Source organism: Sander vitreus, chromosome 2, assembly GCF_031162955.1.
Source record: "Sander vitreus isolate 19-12246 chromosome 2, sanVit1, whole genome shotgun sequence".
NCBI classification, from domain to species: domain Eukaryota; kingdom Metazoa; phylum Chordata; class Actinopteri; order Perciformes; family Percidae; genus Sander; species Sander vitreus.
Window position 1 is genome coordinate 25,320,102 of NC_135856.1, and position 14,990 is coordinate 25,335,091.

Here is a 14,990-nt window from a genome sequence, read left to right on the forward strand (position 1 = left end):
GAATATATGAACTAATTGTCAAATAACATGGACTGTCATGATAACCAGATCAAGGCGTTGTCTTTCTTTGGATGTTGCCTTCTTTTTTTCCTGTTTTATTGGTTTTAGCCTGAACCAAAAGGCCCTCAGTTCTTCTAATAACCCCCTGCTCTATTTGCTCTTTCAGACACACACCTCTATTGGGTTAAAACGATTAGATTATCTTATATATTATATTATGTTATCTCTATTAACCATATGAACTCTAGTTGTGTGGGCTGGGCTTGTTTTGTAAGGTGCCCGGTGCTTACTGTAAAACCAGACTTCAACACATGGAAATGGATGGAAAAATCCCATCAGCCGTTTTATAGTTGTATCATATCAAAATGCAGTGAAACGTCTCCCGCTGAATGATTTATGATGAGAACTTCTATGCCCTCCTATGTTTAACATTATTTAGTCTTAAGTATTTTTAAAACGACAAAGCATTTCAGTCGTGTGTGAATGTAATTTTTGGCACAGTTATGCTTTTTTTTTTTTAAACCAATGCTGTAGTGTTGACAGATTCAGGCTTGTTCCCGCTACAGTGCTACAATTGCTTATTTGTTCTTTACTGTCACACAACACTACTCAGGGCTACTGCTTGTTTGTCACCCAGGTATGGCTTTCATTTTGCCTTGAGCACAGCCTACATTCTTCAAGATCCAGCAAGATGTCTTCAAGCTTGCACGGCGATCTTGGATCATGCTGACTCCATGGTGTCAAACAGATTTTTAGTGGCACATTTAGGGTTTAGAAATATTGGTTGAAACTTCAGCAACACTTGTAGTATAAATTCCTTTGAAGGCCACACGCTGATATACTACAACACGTCGCTCTAACAATAAAGTTGACACCTTCGGACTTTTTGCTTTCTCCATGCACATTGGAAGTTTCCAGAAATCCCTACTCTACCTAAACAATTTAATATTGTCCTTTATTGTTGTGTCATGAGGATATGATCATATTCTGTTATCTCGTTACAAGATTGTCTTTTCCAAATGGATGATTTGGAGCAAATTGTAGTAGTTAAAAATTATCCTCTTTAGCATGATGTTGTTATGCACACAACTGCAGAACGCCTGAGGGTTTTCAGGTTATACACTGCGATTTCAACAATAATCCTCAGCCTGAGGCATATATTCATACATGCTGCAGCTTCATTCTGAAGTTGTTTTTTAGTTTCTGGAGAGAACTGAAATCACTCCAGAAACACAAGTTAGTCCTTTTATAAACGTCTTAAAACAGCAGGTGTTCCATGATATGGTGGAAAGTAGGGCTGGGCGATATGGAGAAAATCAAATATCACGATATTTTTGACCAAATACCTCAATATCGATACCGCAACGATATTGTAGTGTTGACTATTGGTGCTTTCACAAAATATTTACATAATGAGATTTTTGATAAATAAGCATCAGTAATGTGGATATAATTACTAAGTGGGTAAAGGCAAATAACAATCTGATAAGTTCAGAAAATGACATCACTTACTACTGTAATGCAGCCTTTAAAACCAGGAAAAGACAACACTTATGCCATATCACGACATCCAAAATCTAAGCCGATATCTAGTCTCATGTCACAATATCGATCTAATATCGATATATTGCCCAGCTCTAGTGGAAAGTATATGCTTGACACGGGGTCAAAAGTTCATTGAAGGGATCACCTGGTTAGCGCGTGCTGTGGTATTTGAATGAAGCAGGAGTGGTGTTTAGGTGCCTCGCGTGTCAAGGAAACTTCAGCACTGTTGACACCAAGCATGATGGAGTCTGTCTATGCCTGTCACAAGAGAACTCTCTTCTCAGTCACTTCTTCTATACTGTAGACACCCAGCATGGCCGAATGCTTTTTCTGCTTTACATTGTCATCCTGTACTGTACATTACTGTTGTGCTAAGCAGTTATTTGCATGCTTATGGTCTGTTGTACCTGTTAGCTTGATGAGTGAGTCTTGCTGTTCTCTAGGGCTGGGTACCAAATTCAATACTTGTCAGGCACCGACCGAGTTGCCTCAAAAGTATCGAGTATCGAAAAATGCCTCGTCATTCAATACCTAGGGAGTAAATCTCATCAGCGTCAATGAGCCAATGAGCACGCAGCATGCTTCTACCAAGATCTAATAATGCTGGTGATTGGCTGTCTAACGTTACACGTCTAGGAAGGAGGCAGAAAAAAAACTCTACGTTACGCACAAAGACAAGGCTCACGTAGTAGGAGCTGAAAAATATATATAAAATTGGTATGAAACAAAGTATAATACTTTTCAGCAATATTTGATACCGGTACCAATACTGTGACTTCGATACCGGTGTATCGTTTTGGAACCGGTATCAAAGTCACGGTATTGGTACCGGTATTAAATATTTCTGAACGATACCCAGCCCTACTGTTCTCCTCTGACCTCTTTCATCATGGTAAATATCCCCCCTAAAACTACAACTTTATCACATATGGCAAACACTTTAGATCGACATGCCACTGTCTTGAGCCTCTGTTTTTGCAGGCTCATGGAGTTACTTGCCAGGCAAACTTCCACAGAGCACCATGGTGAACTCTGGTATTCACTGTTGCTAACAGACGAGTTGATGTTGATGCTCTGCTATGTTGGTGTACTGATACATAGTATCCCATTTCAGAAGGTCATGTCTTGTATTTCATGCCTGACATGACTTTGGCCATGCGTCACTTTTTTTTTTTTAAATGTGGATTTTAAGTGTGTCCAACGTAGTGAGAAATATCACATATCAAGTCTGTTAACACTCATTAGGTCCGTGATAGCTTCTTGCTTAAAAGAATATGACGAGGAATAAGGATCCCTGGTCATATGCTCCCACTGGGAGTGCTGCAAAGTCAGTTGAAATTTCAGGAAGGAACTAATAGTCGTGTTCTTATGTACTGACATTAATGAAGTGCCCTCATCCTATTTTGCTGAGCCTGTGGAGGCTCATTTTTAAAAATGTGGCTTGTCCCTTCTACCTTCTTCTGTCAAATGACTGTTTTTGATTTTCTTTGGCAACTGTAATCATACGGTGTTTATTCTCCTTGCTAATAGCAGTACTAGAGCAACTACAAAAGTGGGCGTGTGCAAAAAAATGTATTCATATTTGAATCGCGATTCAAGCTCTACCGATTCATAGAATTCCAAAAATCGATTCATATTTAAAAAAAAAAAAAAAAAATAATAATAATATTTTTATTTTTTTAACGTATGTCTACTGCAATCACACGTGAAAAGTAACTACATTTACATACTGTGAATCATTTTTTTTAATCGAGAATCGTTTTTGAATTGAAAATCGATTTCTCGAATCGACTCGTGAGCCTAAAAATCAATATCGAATCGTCACATTTTCTGAATCGTGCACCCCTATAAAAAAGGATCCAAATGCTACAGCAAAGATTAAAATAATAATTCCCATGGCCTGGTTTAAGGCGAGGCTGTTTAATCCAAACTGGGCTGGGAAGCTGGCAGCCTTATGTGTTTGAATGATAACACTCATGCTGTTAGAGCTGAAACAATTAGTCAATCAATAGAAAATTCATCTGCTTCCATTTTAATAATTGAATTATCGTCTGAGACATTTTTTAAGGAACAATGCTCAACATTTGCTGCTGTTGATGTTGTTGTTCTGGCATCTCAGATGTGAACATGTTCTGCCTCTCTTAGTCTTATTTGGTAGTAAAGTTAATATTTTTGAGTTTTTGTTGTTGGATCAAAAATAAGTCATCTTTAGCTCTGGGTAATTTTGTGATCAAACAATTGATAATGAATACAATTATTAGTTGCCGTCTTAGTTACTTGTGTAACTTGTGTGATCCCGCATGTTGTGCTCCCAGTGACCAGAACAAATGAGAAAAGAAAACAAATGGAAATATTTTTTACCTTGTGAGCACAAGTACACTCTCTGGGTGGAGCTCAGCTTCAGCCTCGCTCTTATTACTGGGACATTACTCGTCTCGTGTGTTTGGTTCTCCTCTTCATAGAGATCATGCAAAATAGCCCATCAGATTTCTTTCCTTCTGAATCTGCCTTGTTAGTGATTCGCAGCTTTGAAGCTCAGCCAGTTGTTTTTGATAGGTGGAGTTGATTTGGGGAGGCTAAGCTATGTAATCCTCTGTGTATATGACGGTCACACCATACAATCTAACATTCAACAGTGTTGTAATAAGGGTTGATCTACTGTACCATTCTGTCAGAAACATTAATACATTTAGTCTTCCTTACAACTTATTAGTAAATTGGTGGAGATGGCGCAGTGGATATGACACATGCCTTTGGTTTGGGAGATCTGGGTTCAATTCCCACTGCGATACATCAACCAATGTGTCCCTAGACACCCCAAGACACTTAACCCCTAGTTGCTCCTGAGTTGTGTGGCCTCTGACATATATAGCAATTGTAAGTCGCTTTGGATAAAAGCGTCAGCTAAATGACATGTAATGTAATGTAAATGCTGTGGATTACAGAGTTGTATAATAAAATGCTCCATTTTATGTTTGACCACTGAACGATCTGCTGTTGTTGATCTCCACATCCCATTCCCTTCTCAGCCTTTCAGTGACTGGGAGGATGTCCCACTACGGAAAGACCTTGGTTCTGAGAGGAAACCTTATAGCGGGGCCCTCGGCCAGAGAGCCATGACATGGAAGTGCCCACTAGAGGAGCAACATGCAGATGTGCTTCTGTTTCAGAGGGTTTCCTCCACAGGAACTGTGTCCTGTCTGTACCCTCTCAACCACCCCCCATTCTTGTCCTTAGCAAACACATTGATTTCTCATTTGTGGAGTAATTAGGGAGTTGCATCTTCTGTTATTGCTGCAATCATCTTAACAGAGTTGCAGTGGGGTCAGTAATTGTCATTTCTACAGCTGGACTTCCTCTGGTGAATTTTTTTTCTTCTTCCCTTTACTTTCAGTTGCACAAACCCAGCCATGTAAAGTATTTTTTCTTCTTCTTCTCATTGACAGACAGGTTTAAGAGTAGCCTGCCATGGTGTGCTTTGGCTCACTGCTGCTCTCTGTAATCACATTACTGATTCTGCCAAAGAGCCACATCACAATCTTTCATTAAAATCGCATTAGTACAAGACGTAAAGTCATGTGGGAGGAACGCTTTTTCATCACTCACGCCAAAGAGAACAAGACCTGCTATAAAAAATGATGCTTAATGGCACAACTATGCTTTTGGGGCTCCTTTTTTGGTGCAAGCAAAGTGTTGAAAACTATTTGAAGCACCTTTTGATTGCATTATGTACTGTAACTTTTTGGATGTGTGCCGCCTTTTATTAGCCAATTGGTCATTATTGACAGGATACTGCTCAGCGCAGCCTCACCCTATACACTTGTTTTGAGGATCAGGAAGTCATGAATGAAGTAATGCATGCTTGGTGGACAGGGAGCTGGGGGGAGAGATTGTGGGAGGGGATGGGTGGTCAGGCCCTGTCGAGGGCAAAGGTGGGAGGCGAGTGTGGAGCAGGGATTCGGACTGGAAAAGATGGGAGAGTGGAACAGGAAGGACTGTGGAAAGGCACAGTATGTAAACGCTGGCTGCTGTTTGAGGGCCTGGACCAGGCAAGCTCTGACCTTAGTGGCACATCTGATGAGACTGTAGTAATAATAACAAAACATGCAACAGGCGCCAGTGAATACACTGTGGACATCTTCAGCAGCTGAACTTTGACATAAACATACCTTTTTCTGGTTTGTTTTTGGGGAAACTTTTGCTGCAGCAGCCAGAACATGCAATGTTAAGTTTCCTGCCGTAAGCCATACAGTAGAAAATGAGTTCAGATAGTTGATGTTAGTTGTACACTAACTTTTGTAATGTGTAAATAACTGTTTTATACTTAAATGTTCTGCTAGTGATGTTTTGCAACATGGCTGTAATTAAGGGACAGTTGGAGGAGACAGTGGGACAGTGTTGGAGGAGACAGACGGGCATAAAATATTGTATATTACATGTAAAGCTCAATGTCACAGCAACCTGAGGTTTTAAGTTTAGAAAAGGCAAAATCACCTCACGAGGAGGATTCACAGTAAAACCGTGTGTGTAGTAGTGGTAGCCAATCCTTGTTGGAAAACAACAACTAGTTATCCCAAGCCATTGCCTATTTAAACTACAGTTGAATCAAACGTTTTGGAACCAGTAATTACATGTGAATGAGTTATACAATTTTGTGATTTTAAGGGGAAAAATATCGCAGGAGTTGTCTGTTATGGGGCATACTTTATCTTTCATTGTGCTTTTGAAACTAAGGAAGATGCTTAGTCAAGATGTCAGTGAGTGTCCCGCAGTTAACATGCAGATTTCAATGCCGCAGTGTCTTATTTTGCAGGTAATGTAAGTGTGGGGCGGCACAGTGGTTAGCACTGTTGTGTCACAGTGAGTGTGAGTGTAAATGGTTGTCGGTCTCTATGTGCCTGTGCCTGGCGACCTGTCCAGGGAAAGCGGATCAGGTAATGGATGGATGGATGGATGGATGGAAGTGTATTGTCAGTAAATGTAAGTGAAATATCAGTAATTAAATTATAAATAATCAGTACAGTCATAATTATGACCTTGTCCAGCAAGAGCCTTATTTGTAAATATGTTTTGATAGTTGAATATACATGATCTTTTGAGCTAGAAGTTTATTATCAACCTTGGGAACAGTGTGCGTTACAAAATGATCGATGTACTCACTAGCTTTTAAAAAGTAATCTAGGGCTAAAGATTATTTTGTCACACATATGTCATTTTTGTATCGTGTTGCTGTCTTGTTGAGACGGTAGTCTTGTTATAAAAAAGACCCTTCCGCTTTGGTCTGTGGTGCTCCATAATAACCAGAGCCCTGTGATTCCGTACCATCCCCATTGTGTCATCTTTTCTTCCAACCTCTTCTAAACAGGGACACCAGTGTTTTTTGTCACAGAGCTAGGCATTTTTTTAATGTTTTTTTCCTGTTGCAGAACAATCTGACCAATAATAGAAGATATATGTAAGGTGGGGTCTGTATGACTCACACGCTGAAGCCTGTAGACTGGGATCTCTGGCTTTCTGCAGAGAAACTAGCCAAGTTTGACAGTTCCCAGGTTTGCTCTGAAATGCCTTGCTTTAAAAGGCAAAAAATCAGGAGAAGCATTTGCCTTGGACTTGTGTGCCCGGGTGTATGTGGTATTTCTATCTTGTGATGGTTCTTTCCTCCAGGACAGCAGCTATCATTTCAATCTGTTAGGCAGACCTCTCGTCTGACACTTGTGTTTATTGCTCCACTGATTGTATCCAGTTGATCTATGCTGTTTTAACTTCAATCGACACTGCACAGAGACACAAATGCTGTCACGGCTATTTTTTCCTTCTCCGAATGTTGCCTGCCGTTGATTAACTCTGGAGCTTCATGTAACCGGATAACATTCATTCTTCATGTTTTATGTAATGCAAGTCCACACAGCTTGGCCTCATATAATTTCATATTAACTGTCCACCCTGCAGTGAGTTAAACATGCATGCAGGCAGTGTAATCAGATTGTGGATGGGTGTGATCTGTGCACCATGCTCGCATATGGCTCCAATAAAGAGCTTGCACATCTATCCCTTGACATCACTGTTCTTGGAGTATATACCAATTGTCCACAGTAACCTGAGCCTTGATGCTGTCTTCGCTGAGATAAAGAGATACCATTAATATTCTAACGTGCTGTAGTAAAAATGTACAAGACCTAATTCCCTTTAGATATCCGAGATCTCTGGATGATAAAAAAAAAAAGAGGCTGGCACATTTAATTGAAAAGAAAGTATGATTTAGTATGTGCATTTGGAAAGAGATGGCGAAGCAATGCAACATTAAACAACCCTAATACATTCATTGTAGTTGTATGACTCTTATCACACCTTGAAAAATGCATGAATGGCATTGATCTTTACTGTCATAATACCATCAGTTCTTCATTGTCTTTCAGAATACATGACATTAGATACTGCCCTGGCTTTACGTCAGACACAGTATTGTGTGTTGAAGCTTTGTTAAGGTGTGTCAAGGTTCAGTGTAATGCTGTCAAAACATGCTTTTACTATCTGGGGGAGCAGCTGAACTTTCCACTCTACATTTATTTGTGTTTTGGGATCATTGAGCACTGCAGTTGGCAAACAGTTACTCCATAAGGGTCACTATTACCCATCAGGCTAATGGAGTGTGAGTATGAGGCTCAGGTTATGACGTGTTAACAATTTGCGTAATTTAACAATATAATTCATTTCAGAATTTAAGGAGAATTCCGGCCAATTTTTACGTTAATCTTGATCACTATAGCTACGCGAGTACTTTCGATAGAAAACCCCCCGACCTGTATCAGTGCAGGAAACACGGAGTAGCTGCAGCTACGTACTACAAGCGTCCCCTGAGCTAAAACGGCAGTGGTCGGGGCAAGTTTTAGAGTGCCTTTGTGCCTCTTAACAGACACAAAATGCAATTAATATGTCTGTGCAACATGAACAGGGCCCTTACGTGTCAACAAGATGCGTTTTCAACTCAGACATTGTTGTCCACTTTAACATACTACTACTGCTACTACTATTAACAACAACATCATCATCAACAGATAATATCATGTACTTTTTAGTTATAACAAACACATGCTGTAGCTTCATTCTTGTCTGGCATACAGGTGGAAAATAGGTAAAAGTAAACAAAGCCAAACAAAAGCACTAGAAAAGATATTAGTAGAAACACAGCGTACAGTATGAGCATTAAAAAACAATATAGAGTTACAGAAATGAAAGTAAATGTTATATTTTCAAAAGATGGTGGTATAGTGATGAAAACAGCAAGAGGCCTAGGATCAAGCCTTAGGTTGAACCATATTTGAAAGGCACCTGGGGCAGAGGAAGAAACATGATCAATCATAACAAAATATGTTTCAGAGATGTTAGTTAAAGCAGTAAAGCAGTTTTTTCAGGCTCTTGGAACAACCTATAAACACAATATTGACATAGGCTATTATTAGGGATGCACCGATTGTAAAATTCTGGGCCGATACCGATGTTTAAAATAACAATTTGGCCGACAGCCGAAACCAATGTTTTGTTTTAGTAGTTTCCCCCTTTTGTGACAGGAAAATGAAGAAATCTTTATTATAAACAATGTGTAAACTGTTTTAAAGTCATTCATTCCTTCATGACACTATCTTTAAATGAGCAAAAATTCAATCATACAAATATATGAAACAACCTTTAAAACACATGAAAAATAACTGCTTCAAAAGCCCTTTTAGCCTGCTGTACAACTAACGTTACATACTCAGTGACAATAATCTTTCGCTACTCAGCCTAACAAAAACATTTTGCTAAACATAAATGAAATGAAAATGTAAAAGCCACTACAAATTCAATAAAATATTGATATATTAACCTTGGAGTGTGAAATTCCTTTATCAAGTTAAAAATCTTTGTCAATCCAGTCTGCTGAGAGGCTAAGCATATACTCACACAATCCAGTAGGTCGTGAATGTGTGTGGCCACACCGTTAATAATTTCGGGGAGACAGACGTCAGCAACATGGCGACGACTGGGCTGTGTGTAGGCTTCGAAACGGCTGGTCAGCTAATGTGATGAACTCCATCACCTTAGTAATCCCTTTACCTTTGCCGCTGTCCCTGGGGAATTCTTTCCCTTTCTCGAATGTTTCTCGAGGGATTTTTACAGTTCTTAGAACTAAACATTCCTAGAACACTTTTTTCGTCATGTTCCGACAGGAAAAATTTGGGGATTTTTAAGTTCCTCTGGCCGCAGTAGCGTACTTTTTTTAGCTCCTACTTCAGAGCAGGGTCTTTTCCCTTTTCCCTTTTCCTAGGTGTACCTGATTGGTCGAACTTATAAGTCACGCCCACTGCCAACTCGGAACTTGCAGACAGAGCAACAACCAACAACGGGACATTTTTAACAATTTTCACTATCTTATTCATCATTAAATTCACTTCTGACAACGTTTTAGGCGAGAAATTGTTGAAATTAACTGTTTAGATTTCGAATATAGGCAGTCTTGTGAAAATTGATGCCGAATTGACAATTTGCTTCAAAGTTTTCGGAGTTGAGAAGCTCCATGAAGTGAGGCGACAGCCAGCAAGCGCCTGCCCCGGCTTCTAGCTCGTCGCTCGGCCAGTCTTACTCAGACACCTCGCGGTAAGCTGGAGGTCTCTCAGACCGCTCTCGTAAATAAGAGGCTTTTATTTCGCCGTTGACGGTTTGTTTGTTTAAATATCACAACACATGTCCATCATAAGATTAACGGGAACCTGTGGTTAACTGTCTTTTCTGAGTTAAACTCCACAAGCGTGTCCTGCGGCTCGCCGGCCATCACACACACACACACACACACACACACACACACACGTCCACAGCGCAGCAGCAGGCAGAGGCGGGGTCTGTTCCGAGTATAATAAAGCCCCGTCTGTGTTGAGCAAAACATTACGTGATTTACTACGAGAGTGGCCAGAATGCTGCTTTGTTGTTGTATGTGGCGCTAAGGTCTAGTGACGATGCTATAAAGACCGTTGCCGTGCTTGCGTCACTCCCTTACCCCTCCTACCAGTCCCTATGGCCACATGGCCAGTGGGAATGCAAACAGAAAAAAAGATTTTGGGGGAGAGTAGTTCTTAGAACTGCTTAGAAGTGTACTTTTCCTCTAAAAAGTACAAGTACTATCCGGTCGGAAAGCACCTATTATAATAGCCTCTTTCTGACCAAGTAGTTATAGGAACAGTCCACTTCTAAACAGTTCTACTAACTACTCTCCTCCCTTTTCCATTTGCATTCGCACTGGCCAAAGAGGAACTGACCTTTTGTTATTATAATCACAGCCATCTAACCACCACATGCGGGAAAGGGAAAAGACCCTGCCCTGAAGTAGGAGCTGAAAGAATAACAGGAACTGCAGCCAGAGGAACTTAATAATCCCCAAATTGGTCCAGTCGGAAAACGAGGAAAAAAAGGGTTCTAGGAACGTTGTGTTCTAGGAACTGCAAAACTCCCTCTGGTCGGAAAGTGGCTTATGTAGCTCAACCTCAGCCCCAGAATGTCGTTATCAAGCGTGTCAAAATAAGCTTTGTCTGACTAGATAATCTCACTAATGGGGTGATTGGTGAACTATAAAATTAGGTCCATACAGAGTTTGATATGATTAAAGGTATGTTCAGTAAATATGCAATTAGTGGCCAGTTATCAGGAGGTTTCCAACCTGATGCAGCTAAGCAGTTTTCATGCCAATAAACAGCTAGCAAAAAATGGATACTCCATAAAAAAAAAAGTAGAGCACTGAACAGAAAAAGAAAAACAGAAAAGTGAAAAGGTGAGTTCATAACAAGACAGTGCTTCATTGGTAGTGAGTGGTGTGGTGAGTGTTAGCCAGATTCTCACCACTCAAGGGCTGTATCGTATATAGAATTATTACACTGACTACGTTTACATATTATTCCAGTTTTTGCCCTTATTCCAAAAAAGACAGTATGCTGACTAAGCTGTTTACATCGCTTATGAAAGTGAATATTCCACTACGTAATATTCCCGTTTACATGCAGCCATACTAAATAGGATTTCTTCAGTTTTCCACCAGTGGCAGGCTTGTTGGTCCATGTGAACACAGCCTCCCTCTTTCCTCCCTTCAACCACCTTCTTGAAAAGGTCGACGTTGCGATGTTTGCGCATATCCAAAATCTGTTGATATCCAAGTTTTTCATAATGTTTAAAAGTACCTGTGTTTCTCCTCCTTTTCTTTTGGGCATGTATCTCTAGCGCAGCCTTACAAACTGTTTGCTGGCTGGTTTGTGTACAACAACCATAGCAACACACAGAGCTGACTGTAAGTCGATAAGAGAGGCCGTAAACTGCGGTTAAAAACCCCTATTGAGACGCATATTCCGAATGCGCTGTATACATGTCCAAAGAATGCCTCTAAAATCTGAATAATGCGGCATATTCCACGTCTTAATCGGAAAATGCAAAATTCGGAAAAAGGCGTTATCTGGAATATCCAAACGTAATATGTTGTTTACATGACCCGTATTAAATTCGGAATATTGTCATATTCAGAATAATAGTGGAATATTGGTGTGCATGTAAACATACTCACTGTGTTTGACAAATGGACAAAAAAAAAAAAAGTAAAGTGGTGAAATATGATCATAGTGGTGCAGTCTGAGTCAGCACTAGAGGCCTTAAGTAATGCATCCATAGATAAAGCCAGTTTAAATCTAGTGCTAGAGCTGATGAAAGATATGTCTTGTCTCCATCCTTCTTACTGGACTTATAAAAGGTTTGTGATAGACCATACCAATATAGGATTGTTTGTGATGTCTGCAGTCATTCTATGTGCTGCAAATGAAGGACTATTGCCTACACCGGAGTGATCAGAATCACCTTTTATGGACTTGCACACCCTGGTCTGGATTTTAGCTGTCTATGTGGTTTGGATTCCTTCCTTCTAAAATTTACAGTCACTTCAAAGAAAATTGCTATGTTCAGCATAGCAAGTGTTTGCTCCCAAAATAATGACCCTACAGGCTTATATTTACCATACCTTTTATTTTGAAAATAATGCCCTCAACCCGTACTTAAATACTCCCACATAGCAGTTCATCAGGTTGTGGTGTTTACACCAGTTAGAAGTCACCTCTGTGACAGAAACATGTTGGCCAAAAAGTGAAAAAAGCTTGGGTTTCCACAGGCAGCTAAAATAACGGCAGAGCGGGGCAATACAATTCATTCCCTCTGAGAACAGAGGCATGAGCGAAGTCCACTGACGGCGGCCAAAGTGCCCGGATGTTCACCACTCTCCCCGCTCTCCCAAAGTTGACTCTGCGTTAACTTTTGCAGAGCGGTAGCCAATGAGAGGGCAAACTCACGAACGTACCTCCAATATATTCTGCCGTATATACACGCATGTTAGATTATATATAGGTTATATTTGTCCTTGGGTTTCTTGAAAGGCGCTATATAAATAAAAGTTATTATTATTATTATTAAAATTCCATGCAAATTAAAAGATCGTGATTTTCCTACACCAACAAAAAACTTTCTGCAAAGCATGTACACCGTCGACATCATGTTGTGGTGACACAATTTTGCTTGGAATCAGTGGAATACAGCGGAGTTGCAGTTGAAAAAGCTGCCTGTGGAAAACCAGCGTTAGTGTATTGGTAGTGTAATATTACCTCCAAAATGTTCTGGCGTGCTTGACACAAGTTTATAATATAACTTATCTATTGTGTAATTCATTCTTCCAGTAATTCACATCTGATTATATAAGCTGACAATAACAAAGCATCCCACAATACCAAAATAGTAAAGAGGTGCCTGAGACAGAGGACTTGACACTCTACTGCTATTGTTTGTCAGAGTCTCCTAATGTTGCTTGTGCAGTGGCCTGTTTTTTGTTTGTTTACCATGTCTCGGTTGTATCTGAGGAAAGGACAAATGTAGACCCTCTCCAGTCTTGATTAATCATCTAAAGTTAGGTCTAAGGTGTCGTGCCAGTGTCTTGTTTTATGCTGTGGTGTGCTGGAGAGGCAGCATTAAGAAGAGAGATGCTGGGCGACTGAACAGGCTGGTAAAGAAAGCTGGCTCTGTTGTCTGCATTGAGCTGGAGTCGCTCACAGCAACTGCAGAGAAACAGACCATGAGTAGGATGCTGGCAATCATAGACAATGACCGCCACCCACTACACAGCACGTTCATCAAACAGAGGAGTATGTTCAGTGGCAGACTTCGGTCACTGTCATGCTCTACAGACAGGTTGAGGAGGTCCTTTGTCCCCAGGGCCATCCAACTCTTCAATACCACACAAAGGGGGAGGGGAGAACTGGACTTTTCAGCATGAGCCTGTCTCTCTCAGCCCCTACCATTATGTACAACTGTCTTATAGGCTATACTAGCCCTCCTACACAATCTGGACTGTGGTCATAACATCTACATCTTATAATTTGTTTATTCCCTGTTATATATTGTTCTTATTCATAGCCAGTTAATATTTCATAGTTAATATTTAATAATAATCTAGTGCACTGTTCAATCACTGCACTGTTCACTTTTGCACTACCACCATTGCACACACTCTACCATAGCACCTTATCATGGTCATTGCATTTCTGTGAGTAATTTAAATTTTTACTCTTATTTATGTGTGATATATGTGTATATGTGTTTGTTGTGTTATGGTTGTCTAAGCTACTGGATGCCTAAAATTTCCTTCGGGATGAATAAAGTATCTATCTATCTATGCAGTGTCTTGCAGACATTCATTAGCTAAGAAATTATCTATTAGGAGGATCCATAAACAATTTATGAATTATTTTCTTTATTTTAATGTCATTAGTGTATAGTAGCTACATTTCTGTGGATAAACGGAAGGCTTGTATCATGTGGATGCGCCGACAGTTTTGTTGTCATTACTTAGAATGCCTCATGGGGGCGACAGAAACTACGCACTATATCTTTACTAGTGAGTCAGCTTGTTTTTTGCTGTTCTTTTGCTATTTAAACTATTTTTAATTTCTTAATTACAACCGTTATCTCACCCACAAGTAAAAAAAAAAGATAATTTCCTCCAAGTGCTATATTAAGACCAACTCAAAGAACAAACATTTGTAAACACTGTAATACACAAGTTGTCCCATAGTCTGCTTTGCATCCCTTAGCTTCTTGTAGGTTGATGATTTACAGAAATTGGCCAAAGGAATCAATCACAGGCATTTATTTGCCCATATTTCCTTTTGTGTTTTGGAATTGTAAATATTTGAGGTTAAGCTGAAGAGCAACCATCAGTGGATTTAAACTGTTTAATAAAAAATGAGTGAGGCAGAAGCTATGCCCTTTGTGCCAGGCTCAGGCAGATATTGTCCAACACCTCTCACATGTTTGGGCTTTGCACCCTACTGTAGATTTAATCCACAGCATGTACACACACACACACACACACACACACACACACACACACACAC

General features: G+C 40.0%; 1 protein-coding gene across 4 annotated transcripts in view; it reads left to right on the forward strand.

The window, feature by feature from the left end:
- The window catches only part of arhgap10 (Rho GTPase activating protein 10), a 57,699-nt gene that overhangs the window by 766 nt on the left and 41,943 nt on the right, over positions 1-14,990 (forward strand). The gene's annotated exons all lie outside the window — the stretch shown is intronic.